The sequence below is a fragment of the Diospyros lotus genome, chromosome 10 (assembly GCF_014633365.1).
Source record: "Diospyros lotus cultivar Yz01 chromosome 10, ASM1463336v1, whole genome shotgun sequence".
Taxonomy (NCBI): domain Eukaryota; kingdom Viridiplantae; phylum Streptophyta; class Magnoliopsida; order Ericales; family Ebenaceae; genus Diospyros; species Diospyros lotus.
Window position 1 is genome coordinate 5,731,722 of NC_068347.1, and position 12,762 is coordinate 5,744,483.

The following is a 12,762-nucleotide window of genomic DNA, read 5'->3' on the forward strand; positions in this document are numbered from 1 at the left end:
TAGCGATAGGTCAACCGTCGCTAAAAAAATAAAAACAAAATTGAATTACAAAAATTAAAAATTTAGCAATTGAACCAATCCCGTAGCTAAAAAATAAAAAAAATTAAAATTTAGATAAAAAGAATTTTAAAAAAATTAAATAAAAAACAATTAAAAAAATTTAAAATTTAGCGACGGGGTATACCCATCGCTAAAAAATTAAATAAAAAATTTAAAATTTAGCGACGGGGTATGCCCGTGGCTAAAAAATAAAAAATAATTAAATAAAGAATTAAAATTTTGCGACGGTACAACACGTCATTAGAAAAAGAAAAAATTTAAATAAAATAATTTAAATTTAGCAACAAGGTCAACCCCGTCACTAAAAAATAAAATAAAAATTAAATTTAATGACGGTACACCCGTCACTAAAAAATAAAAAAAAATTAAAATTTAGCGATAGGGTACGCTCGTCGCTAAAAAATTAAAAAAAAAAAATAAATTAAAATTTAGCAACTGGGGATCCCGTCGCTAAAAAATAAAAAAAATTAAAATTTAGTGACAGGTACACCCAATATCTCTAAAAAATAAAAAAGATTAAATAAAATAATTCAAATTTAGCGACGGGTCAACTCGTAGATAAAAGATTAAAAAAATAAATAAAAACATAATTTTTCACTACTAACATTAATATTAGTAAAAATTAAATTAATAATTTTTAAATATATTACAAAATAAAATCATAATTTTTCACTGTTAATATAATAATTAATAAAGTTTTATTTGAATTAATAACAAAATAAAATTAAAATTAAAATTAATATTCATTTCCCTTTACTAACATTAATATTAAAATTAATATCATTAAATAAGTTTGAGAAATTTTGGTGTATAAATATAATTCTGAAATATTTGGAAGAGAATACTATAAATATATTTTATATACATTAATAAACAAGAAAACTTTCAGATCGGCTAACTCGCGCGCAGAACTTGGTCATGAGAGATTGGGGGTTCGAATCTAATAAAGAACAAAGATAATAGTTGGGAATAATATCCCAACGTTGCCATGTGGGGGTTCAACCCCGTCGTTAAAAAATAAAAAAATTAAAATTTAGCGACTGGCACAAACTCATCGCTAAAAATAAAAAATAAAATAAAATTTAGTGACGGGCTCAACCCTATCGCTAAAAAATAAAATTTAATAAAAAAAATTAAAATCTTGCCACAGGGTCAACCTGTCACTAATTCTGTCGCTGATTAGCCATGGATATAACCCTCGTCGCTGATTTCGTCGCTAAAAAATACCCGTCGCTAACTCCGTCACTAAATTTCAATGACGCCCCTTTTAACGACGGAAAGGTACTCGTCACTAAATCCGTTGCTAAAAATTTAGCGACGGAATTTTCCCTCGCTAAAACGCTAATTTTTTTTAGTGTATTTTGGTGTGAAGTTAACTTGTTAAACAAATTCAATTAACCTATTATTATCCCCTTGATATTTGTGCATCCACTTTCTTGTTTAGAGCATTCATTGAAAAGCCATGCTATTTAATGACCCAATATTGAACATTTTTTCTTTTGAAATAACTGATCGAGAAATATGTTGTTGTATTTCTATAGATGGGAAGTGGTAAATGATAATTATATAATCCACCACTCACTCTTGAGAATCATATTAGTTAAGAATGAATCGATTTAACTAATTTGAAAATAGATATAATGTAGATTGCAAAAATTGTTCACAGTAGTAACTCCACCCAAAATTAGTTAATTAATTAATTAAATACAATCAAAAGATTCGTAATTTTTGAGTATGCATAGGGTAAGTTCATGAACCATGCATGAACCCTTTGATTGTTTTCAATACAATGCATGTAATAATTTTTGAGTATATATGCATAGGGTAAGTTCATGAACCATGCATGAACCCTTTGATTGCTTTCAATGCAATGCATTTAACAGTACACAGTAACCACTAGCTAGATGCAATATAAATAGAAGTGATGAACCAACCATTGTTCATCACCAATTTTTCCAGGGGTTATCAGTCTCTCTCTCTTTCTCCTTTGCTTGTGCGTGAGTTAGCGAGGAATAAGGTAGAAGATGGCTTGTTGGGTAAGGATGTTGACAAGTCTGATGGTCTTGGTTGTGATTACAACAAATCCAACACCAATTGGTGCGATTAATTTTGAAAATAAGGTGTGGCTGTTTGAACCGTGTATGCCTTTCTTGGAAGGCCGGGGTGCCACCACCCCAAGCCCTAACTGTTGCTCCTCTTGTAAAGAGTTTGATAAGTTAATCGCTCCTATTTCCCCTTCAGAAAAGAAGGATTTGTGTGAGTATTTTACAAAAGTTGCAAAAGACTTACCTATCAACGGTGAAACAGCTAATCAACTTCCCAAACTGTGCCAGCTTACCACAAGCTTCACCCTTAGCCCCGCAAATGACTGTAGCAAGTAATCTCTCTCTCTCTAGATCTTCTCAGTATATATATTTATATGTTTATGAAGCAGAGTGCATCTAACATGATACCTTGTTTGTATGATTTCTAGGGTTGGCTGAAGTTTATAGCAGATCTTCGGGTCATAAATTATAGGCTTGGATTGACAGTACTTTTAGCAGCATATATAATTATATGGATTTGGTATATGCTATGGAAGAAGTCTTATCATATATAATAATTGTGCTTCGGATTCCATTGTCATAAATATAAGAAAAAGATGCTGTGCTTTGCGTTAATTTTCGAGTTCTTGGAGAAGCAATTCCTTCTTGTTTCTATGTTGAAAATGCTAGCTCTCATAGAAAGCAAAACCATCCATGAGATCAAGAAAATGAATCAAACATGAAGCAAATTTTTCTTTCTGCTTGAGAAAAGTTAGGCTTAAAGCTAAGAGTTCAAATGATTCTACAGAAATTCACAAAGGGTGCGTTTGATAGAAATAAAAAATGGGGTGGAATTCATTTTCCATCCAAATTTCAAGAAATTCTATCAAATAGTTTTTTTTTTTTTCATGGAATTTGAATTCCATCTTAGTTCAAAAAATGAAGATTTTTCTTGAAATCAAGAAATTGGAATTCCTAAGTAGTGGGGTGAGAATTGGAATTCCATGAAATTAGAATTCTGTTTCACTTTCCACCCCTCAATCAAACACACCCTAATATTGTTAGAATTATTGAACCGAAAGCAATGCATATTCAATGCTAGATGTTTGTGATTTTATATAACCCATGAATAGCACGCAAGTATACGTGGCCAAGACAAGTAAAGTGATGAATAAGATATTGGTTACTAATCTTTTAAATACTAAAATTATTTACAATTAATTATATTTAGATAATTGATTAATTAAGAAAATTAATTAATATATAACTAACAATTACCTAAATTTAAAAATCAATTGATTAAGATTTAGGGTTTTCTAAATTTACCTAACAAATCCAATTTATCAAATTACCTCATTTTTTTGTTGATTAGATTACGAACTATGTCAACGGAGCACTCTAATTTATTTGTTAGTCTATATTTAGATCTAACAAGTTTATTCAACTAAGTTTACTTACTATATATCTATATGAATTAGAATTAAAGAACACATTAAGTATAGGTATTCATTATATGAAAATATTCATTACAATTATAATAAAAAATTACACATGTAATCAAATGAATGTCTTCTTCAATTAATACATGTTATTTTGTCCAAAGTCTATTCCTTATTTATCAATATTTAGTTTCATAAGAAATCTAAAATCATATAATTGGCGTTCAAGCAATTACAAGTTTTAAGTTTAGAATAAAAAAAACATAGTTGATATAATAATCATAATCAAAAATTGAGTAAATTAATAAAGTCTCAATGTATAGGACGCTTTAGAAACTTTACACAATTATTTAGCCATTCATAATGAATAAAATATTCTCAAAATCAATCAAGATTTGGCAGGGTTGAACTCCTAAACAATTATTGACAAAAAAAAAGAAGCAAAAACTGAAAAGAATGAAAGAAGCCCCTTGCCAAGATCTGAAACCAGATCTGGTTTGGAGCGGATCCAACGTATCTGCCCCGCTTGCATCCGTTTCTTGCTGTTGCTTCCGTTGGCCAAGCCTTGCGGCTTGTTATACGTGCACGAGGGGCTGCTATGGCTGATTGATGTGCGGCTTCCACGTCAATCTCCTTAATTCTTGTTTACTCTGCCGTTGCCTTCTCCGCTTATTAATTCATTTGTGCAGCCCAGCTCCTTCTCCCAAAATCCCACTTTGATTATTATATATAGGCATATGCAAAGCCACCCTAGTTCACACATTCACTTCACTTAATAATAAATATATAAATAATATAATATATATCTAAATAATATAATATAATATATAATATTTAATATACTATTAATTATATTATAATATTAATTATATAAAATATTTATTTATTTTTATTTATTTTATAATATTAATTTTAAAATATTATTTTTTTCTTATCTTTTTACGTCCAAATCTTTAAAATAATATCTTTTACTGAATTCTTACAAAAAAAAAAGATTCAAATAATGTAAAATCCATATAAATATACATTTTATATAGAAAAAATAGCACAAGATTAAGATGAAAATTAAATAAAATATACATACAATTAAGTTCAATCAGTTCATAGAACAAAATGCATGCAGCAAAAATTTAAAATTTTTGGATTAACCAAACTCTTTGACCAATCATAAAATCCAAAAAGACCAGATCTAGTTTGCATGTATATAATTTTTTATGAATATAAATTAATGAACGATGAACCAACTTTTGGTTATCCAACGTGTGAAAAATTGAATCTTTGTGCCTCAAGATGTCTCTCACTTTCTATAAATGATCTACACCAAAGAAAAAGCTCTATCAATGTCAAGGAGCACGCCCCACGGGTCTTCTTGCACCAAGAACTCAAGATCCTCTGCATTCAGTCACTTGAAAACTTTTTTCTACTTCCTTGGAGGCAATTTCAACTTTTCCTAATTTTCCCAAAGTTGTTCCCCTAAGGCAAAGGCTATTCAGGACCTTAAATAAGGGAGAAAACCAAACCCTAGTCAAACTAGGGTTGGAAACCAAGTCCCGGCACATTTTGAACATGTTGGGCTGTGGTTAGCTTGTTACTGGGTTGGGCACACAGACTGTGCTAGGCTGTGCGCACGCAGGCCTTAAGCCATGCCTAAGCCTATCCCGAGCCACGTCATATGTCGCCCCTTACCAATTTCCATCCAGTTTTCTTTCTTACTCATTTTTTACATCTCATGGACTTTTTCGGGAATGTTACTTGCCCAAAAAATTCACGAATTCATCCAAATCAAAACATTTTTTGGTCCCATTGAATTTTTCATAAAACTTCTCTTTGTTTGTATGTGATCTTACAGGTTCACTATGAAGATGGTAAAGGGAAATTAAAGAATCCTGCTCTAGATCAAACTATTTAATTAAGATTCATAATTTATGTCATCAGATGACCAAAAATTATCATCTTGCTCTTAAACCAAAATTGACGTCTAGCAACATATCATGGCCCCTATATCATAATGAAATGAAAATGACACTTTTGATGAACATTTCCATGATGAGTTCCAATGTTATTCGATCATTCTATCATAATACCTCGGTATGGTCTAGAAGTAAGGTGAAATGTCAAACCTCCAATAACTACCACTATGTACACGAATGGTAAGTCTACAACTCCTATAGTTGAATTAATAACTCTTATTAATTCTCAACTATCCGCGTTGGCCAATGACTTCTTAAGTTGTGACTTCATCATTCACATCAGGCATATACCTTTTGAGATTCTTACAAAGGTCAATAGATCCCATTTTGCGTGCTCACCTATCTTCATATGATTTGGATCATACCCAATAATCACCCTTTTAGAGATCCATCATCCTGGACCTCGTACAATGCCATCAAAGCATGACATTTCTCATGTAAGATAATTGTGGTACCTTAGGTCAAGGGCCTACTAGCACCTATCGTCACAGAGAACTCCCAATTGACATTTAATAAGAATTAGCATTTGGGTGTTCTCGAGTTAGGTCATTCAGTGAACTCATTCAACAATGAGCATCTACACACTTGCATTAGTGTCACCACATAAGTAGTCAAAGAGATCAACTATCCTCTTTCGAGCATGCATAGTGTGTATCGGTCTTGTCAATACAACAGAGGCCCCACTCTATAGTCCTACGAGTAGGAATAGTTTAAGAATAAAGCATAAATCATTCGGTCTCATTTGTATGATCTCATCATAATCCGATTGATGTCGCTACACTCTTTGGACTTCATTTAAACAGGAAAACATAAAGATGAATGCATTGCCAAGTATTAAAAGAAAGATACTTTTATTGATCAAAATATGTCCGAGATTTATAAGAGATACAACCAATTCACAACTCTTATAATTGGCCCCTAGGTTACAATTCTATTAGGCTTTACCAAGAGAAAATTAAGGGTTTATTTTGAAAAAAAAAATGCCTTATTCTACAAATAGTAGATCAATAATTAATAGGGGTGGTATGTCAAACATTAATATTCCCTCCCATTGATATTTTTATATCATTTTTATTACGTTTATTGCCTTCTTGTCATGACCCAAGAAGTAGGATTCGTGATTGGCACCAATCACAGGACAAGGTTGGCCTTACCTTAGATTTAGTAAGTTAAATAGCATAAATGATCACTAAACTTTGTACTGGGATATAAAAAAAATTACTAAACTTCAATTTGTATCCAAAATGTCACTTAACTTCAATTTAGTATACAATTCGTTAACTATCATCAATTATCATTAAAAAAGGCTAACAGGATGTTGATATGGCTAACAATATGAATGGCTAAATAATACAAATGATCATTGAAGCAACGACTGACTACCCCATTGATCTTGACCATCCTTAAGAGTGGAATAGGGTTTACTGTATATAATGATGCCTCTTACTCAGGGTTGGGTTGTGTCCTGATGTGGGAAAGGCGCGTAAATGCTTATGCCTCTAGGCAATTAAAGAAGCATGAGATGAATTACTCTACCCCTGACCTAGAGTTAGCGGTAGTGGTCTTTGCTTTGAAGATCTGGAGACATTATCTTTATGGAGAGAAAATGGAGATCTACACTGATCATAAAATCCTTAAGTATTTATTTTCTCAAAGGAATTAAATATGAGGCAATGGCGTTGGATAGAGTTACTTAAGGATTATGATTGCGAGATCTTGTACCACCTTGGTAAGGCTAATGTGGTGGCAGATGCTTTGGGCCTGTAAGACCCCATCTCGGCATAAGGTTGCCACGTAATTTCGATAGGTTTAGAATACTGAAAAATTGGTTTGATAGTAGTTATAAGTACCGAATCGGCTGTAAGGAATGTCTCAGGGTGAAATTGTCTAAGGAAAATGATATGGTCTCAATGAGCGTTCTAAGATATGATTTATGGTATGGAAAGAAATCGGATCGGGAACGATTTTCGATACAGCTAAAATACGGCTGCCATTTAGGCTGTAAAACTGAATTGTTGTAGGGGACTTCTGGGAAGTCAACGGAAGCCTTAGGGGGCTTCAATTTTTCGTAATGAGCAACCCTTCACTAGTTTCAGGATGAAACAATAGCCCGATGAGTACACTGGGGCAAAATTGTCATTATTGAGTAACTTTGAAGTTATTAATTTTGCGTTTTTTATATCGAAATGCAAATTAATTCAGTGTTTAAGGGTATAATTGTAATTAAGGAATTGCTCAAGTGTAATAGGGATGAAATTTGGGATTTAATGTGTAATTTTCTTAATTTAAAAGTGTAATATATAATTATATATATATATATATATAGATTGTGTGAGTGTGTGTGCGTAGATGGCAGCCATCCCCTGCAACTTGCCATGCCCTGCAGCTTCAAGCCACGCCTCTGCAACCCGAAACCATGCCCTGTAAATCAATATGGGTGTAATTGGAGTGTGTTACATGCCAAGAAGTATGGGTAAGTCAATAAGAAGATGGGTGGGTTGCTTATAAATAAGCAAGGAGCTGGCCGATTGAGAAGCAGTGAGAAAGAGAGAGAACTGGAAGGGAAATGGAGGCGCGGCCATGGCAGTACCGCAGCGAGCGGATGGCGGCCAACGGGCGGAGTAACACCACGACGGAGTTGAGGCAGCTCGGTGGAGGCCTGGGAAGCGGCCGAACGAGCGAGCGCGGTCATGGCATGGCCGCAACTAGTTGCAGCAAGGCTGCAACTAGCCGCGCCCATCAACGGCTGCTAGCAGCAGTGCGGCGGTCGGGGAAGCCGATGACAGGCGACGAGGGTGGAGGCAGGCCGGAAGCAGGGCGAGCGGCGGCGGGCTGAGGTTGGGGCTGGGGCTGGTTCGAGCACAGGCAGGGGAGGAAGAAGAAGAGAAGAGAAGAGAATGAGGAAGAAGAAGAAGAATAAGAAGAAAAGAAAAAGAAGAAAGAAAAGAAAGAAAAAAGAAAGAAGAAGAAAAGAAAATGAGGGAGTTGCAAGAGCAGAGGCGGGAGGAAGAAGAAGAAAGAAAAAAAAGGAAAAAAAAATAAAAAATGTCAAAAAATTCCAGAAAGATCTCGAAAAATAAGAAGTGAATATTTATTAATATTTTGAAAATTTTGGGCAATAAAATGGTTCGGCCACTCGTCTAAAGGTTAGGGCACGTATACCGAGGAAGCCTGATGAGCTAAATCAAGGTAAGTAAAATTTTCTAGAAAATTCTAAAAATTTAGAAATATTATTTTATGAATTTTTGTAGTGAGATATTTGAGAAAAATATTTTAGAAATATTTAGTTTGGATTTATTGAGGAAAAATAGGAAGAAATAGAAAGAAAAATAAAGAAAATACAAGAAATTATGAAAAAATAAGTTTTAATACTTATTTAAATAAATATAGTGATTAGGATGCTTTGAGGCTAAAGTTGAAGACACTTGTGCGAATTTTGAGGTTGGCAAGTAAATCGAGGTGATGCACGTATTTTGAGGCAAGGCACGAATATCGAGGTAAGTGGTACTTCCCAACTGGATTTAGTTTTATGGAAAATGATTGGTTGTACGTGATTTATGTTTCAAACTCCAGTCTTCCGAGGATGCTTTCATCATATTGACATGTTTTGATATATATCCATCACGTAGACTACATACATGACATATTATGAAATGCATATGTACATGTTGATATCATTGATCACGTGCATTGTGGTCGTAAGGAGTACAAACTAGTACTGTTGCTTTACCAAGGGTGCCCCTATACACCCCGGCTTCGAAAGAGGTGGCCGCAAAAATGGTGAGTAGCATGAAGGGTGCAGTTGACCCTTACGATGAGTAAGACATTGCATTCATACACAAAATATGTTTTATGTACCCTTAATTAGATGATTCATCATCTAACTTTGGCTTTGTCCCTGGAATATTCAAATGTTCCAGTCGGGACTTGCAGTGATGATACGAAAATCGAAGATGTGTAACGACACGAGTTATCGAGGAATGAGCAGGTGTACCATGTTTTGTTATAACGTGAATATTTCAAGTATTATGTATAGCAAGAATGTATGTTTTGAAAGCTAATGTATCATGAGAACTTTGTAATAAGTACTATGCTCGGTTATTGATACATGAGATGCTATGATCAGGTTCGATTTCAACTTCCGCTTTATAAGATTTTATTTATATTCTAGTGTATGAATTATTTCGCCGAGCACTAGATAGGTCTAGGAGAATTTCGAGAATAATTAGAGTAATTCAGCATGGAAAAAAAAAATAATAAGTCCCAAATCTCCTAAGTTATAATACTCCCTGAGAAGTGGGGTGTTACAAGGCCGTTGTGGGGCAGTTACAGCGGCAATGGTGGTGTATGAATGAGAACTCTTGGAGCATATGAATGAGTTGACTATCACCCCTACGGACAAGAAGCTTCTGTTATATTGTGCTTATGTGAAGGTGCAACCAGAGTTGACTGATCGGATTCGGGCAGGTCAAGGAGGTGATAGACTATTAGCCAAGATCACAGGGGATATGGAGAGATTCACTCTTTTGGGATACAACCAGTGCGAGGATAGGCTATTGTTATATAGAGGTCGAATATGTGTGCCTGACGATGAGGACTTGAGACGAGGAATTCTTACTGAGGCTCATGGAGCGCGGTACACTGTACACCCAAGGATGACTAAGATGTATCAGACATTACGACGTCAGTTTTGGTGGGATGGCATGAAGAGAGATGAGGCCAAGTTTGTATCTCGGTGTCTTATGTGTTAATAAGTGAAAGCAGAACATTAGAGACCAGCATATACCTTACAGTCCCTACCCATACCAGAGTGGAAATGGGAGGATGTGGCCATGGATTTTGTTATTGGCTTGTCTCGGACGGTGAAAGGATACAATGCCACATGGGTGATTATTGATAGACTGGCAAAGACAACGCGCTTCCTTTCAATGAAAAAGACTTATTCCCTGAGTTAGTTGGCAAAATTGTACCTTAAGGAGATTGTAAGGTTGCACGAAGTGCCATCTACGATTGTATCCGATCGTGACTTGCGCTTCACCTCTCATTTTTGGAAAGCTTTGCAAGATATGCTAGGGACTCAATTACGATTTAGCATGGCATTCCATCCATAGACATACGGGCAGTTAGAACGGACCATACAAACATTAGAGAATATGTTGCGAGCTTGTGTGATAGACTTTCAAGGTAGCTGGGACACTCATCTACCTTTGGTAGAATTTGCCTATAATAATAGCTATCACTTTAGCATTGGAATACAGCCATATGAAGCTTTGTATGGTCGACTGTGTAGATCACCCTTATGTTGGGAGGAACTAAGAGACAGGGCAACATTGGAACCGAAAATAGTAGAGCGGATGACAAAGAAAATTCGAATGATTCGAGACTGTATGAAGGCTGCCCAGGACAGATAGAAGAGTTACGCAGATAAGCAGCGACGAGGATTGGAATTTGCCACTGGTGATTATGTGATGTTGAAAGTTATGCCTTTGAAAGGCGTGTGGAGGTTTGGAATAACCGAGAAACTCTTTCCCTAGTACATTGGGCCTTTTGAGATATTAGAGCAAGTGGGATCTGTGGCCTACCGCCTAGCGTAACCCCCACAGTTGTCACATGTGCATAATGTGTTCCATGTATCCATGCTACGTAAATATGTGCCTGATCCTAATCATATCATTGACTACCAGACTCTTGAGGTGGGGAAGGATGCATCTTATGAAGAAGTTCATGTTTGCATCTTGGATCGTAAAGAAAAAGTGTTGAGGACCCGAAGTATTCTCTATGTAAGGGTGCAGTGGCAACGCCATAGTCCAGAAGAGGCTACATGGGAGTTGGAAGACAAAATGAAACAAGCCTACCCTCAGCTATTTGAATGACCAGGTATGAATTTGGGGGACTTAATTCTAATAAGAGGGGAGAACTTATAACACCCCGTTATTATGGGATGGTTATACTATTATTTTGGGAAATTTCCTCTTATGTGAAATGGTATTAACTTGGAATTTAATTTGGTAGGTGTAAGAAGGTAAAGCTAAAGAAGAACAAGAAGCCAAGTGGAAGAGATGACAAGTCAAGGGAGTAAGCAAGAGAGGTCGAAAATTCAAAGTCAAGGGGGGAAGGAAGCAAGTCAACATAAAGGGTAAGTTTGGAATGTTAAAGTCAGATAAGAGGGCTTCTAATTAAAAGAGGATTAAGGGGTAAGAAGAAAGGATTAAGGGACTTAAGTGGGCTGGATATTTAGCAACTACATTAAAATAAAATTAGGGAAGTATAAATAGGGATTGGTTTAAGAGGGAGAGAAGCATGAGGCGGTAAAGAGCTTCGGGAGAGAGAGAGCTTCTAGCTACTAGGGTTCTCCTTCTTTTTCAATCTCTTCTTCTAGGGGTTGCTAGAGGTCTCAAGGGAAGAATTCAAGGTATGGAACCTATCTATTAGCCCTTCTCTAGCTTAGAATCCAATTTGTCCCCTGTTTTGTAGCTAAGAAAAGTTGGAAATCCCTATGTATGGAAAGTTACGTGAGGAGTTAAGGGGCAAGAAATGCTAGAAGGTGTTAGAAAAGCAATCTAAGGCAAGTTCTAATCCCTACTTATGGTTTTTAACTTGGATTTTCAGTTGTTAGAAAGGATTTCTACCTAAACCCTCTGTTTTTGGAATAAATCTCTATGTGCTTGTAACATACTTGTTTTTCTTTGTCTAATCTCTTCTTTAACGCTTCCAAGGGGATTTGCTCTCCCCAATTTGACTTGGGAATGATGCGCTTTTGTTGGGTTAAAGATTTGGCAAGAGTTTGAGCCATCTTGCCTAGGATTCGTATTAGAAAAGCAGAGGAATCAGGGGTTTTGGGGTTCTGTCTGTCAACAGATTGGAAGCAATCTGTCAACTGACAGCCCCTGTTTTGGCTTAAAAGCCTCATGCAATTTTTTATTCCCTTTTTCTTTCTCTTGGCTCGAGTTTCCTTGTCTATAAACACATCCCATACATATTGTCCATGATTAAATGAGTGAGCTAGCTTTATACATCTAAAGTGAAGAGATCCTATGCATGTACCATGTGTATGTTGTTTTTCCTATTGAGCATGGTTATGAGCATAAAACATGTTATGTGTGTGTAAATGTCCCCTACGCACCATCAAGCTTAGGTGGCTTGAGTGTCGAACTCATGTAAGCTTGAGTGGGTCGTAAGGCAGGACTCGTGTGGGACCTAGATTTTCTTGCTACATTTGTTATATGTGTTGTGATGGTAATGTAGAAGCACACATTTTGTCTATGTATA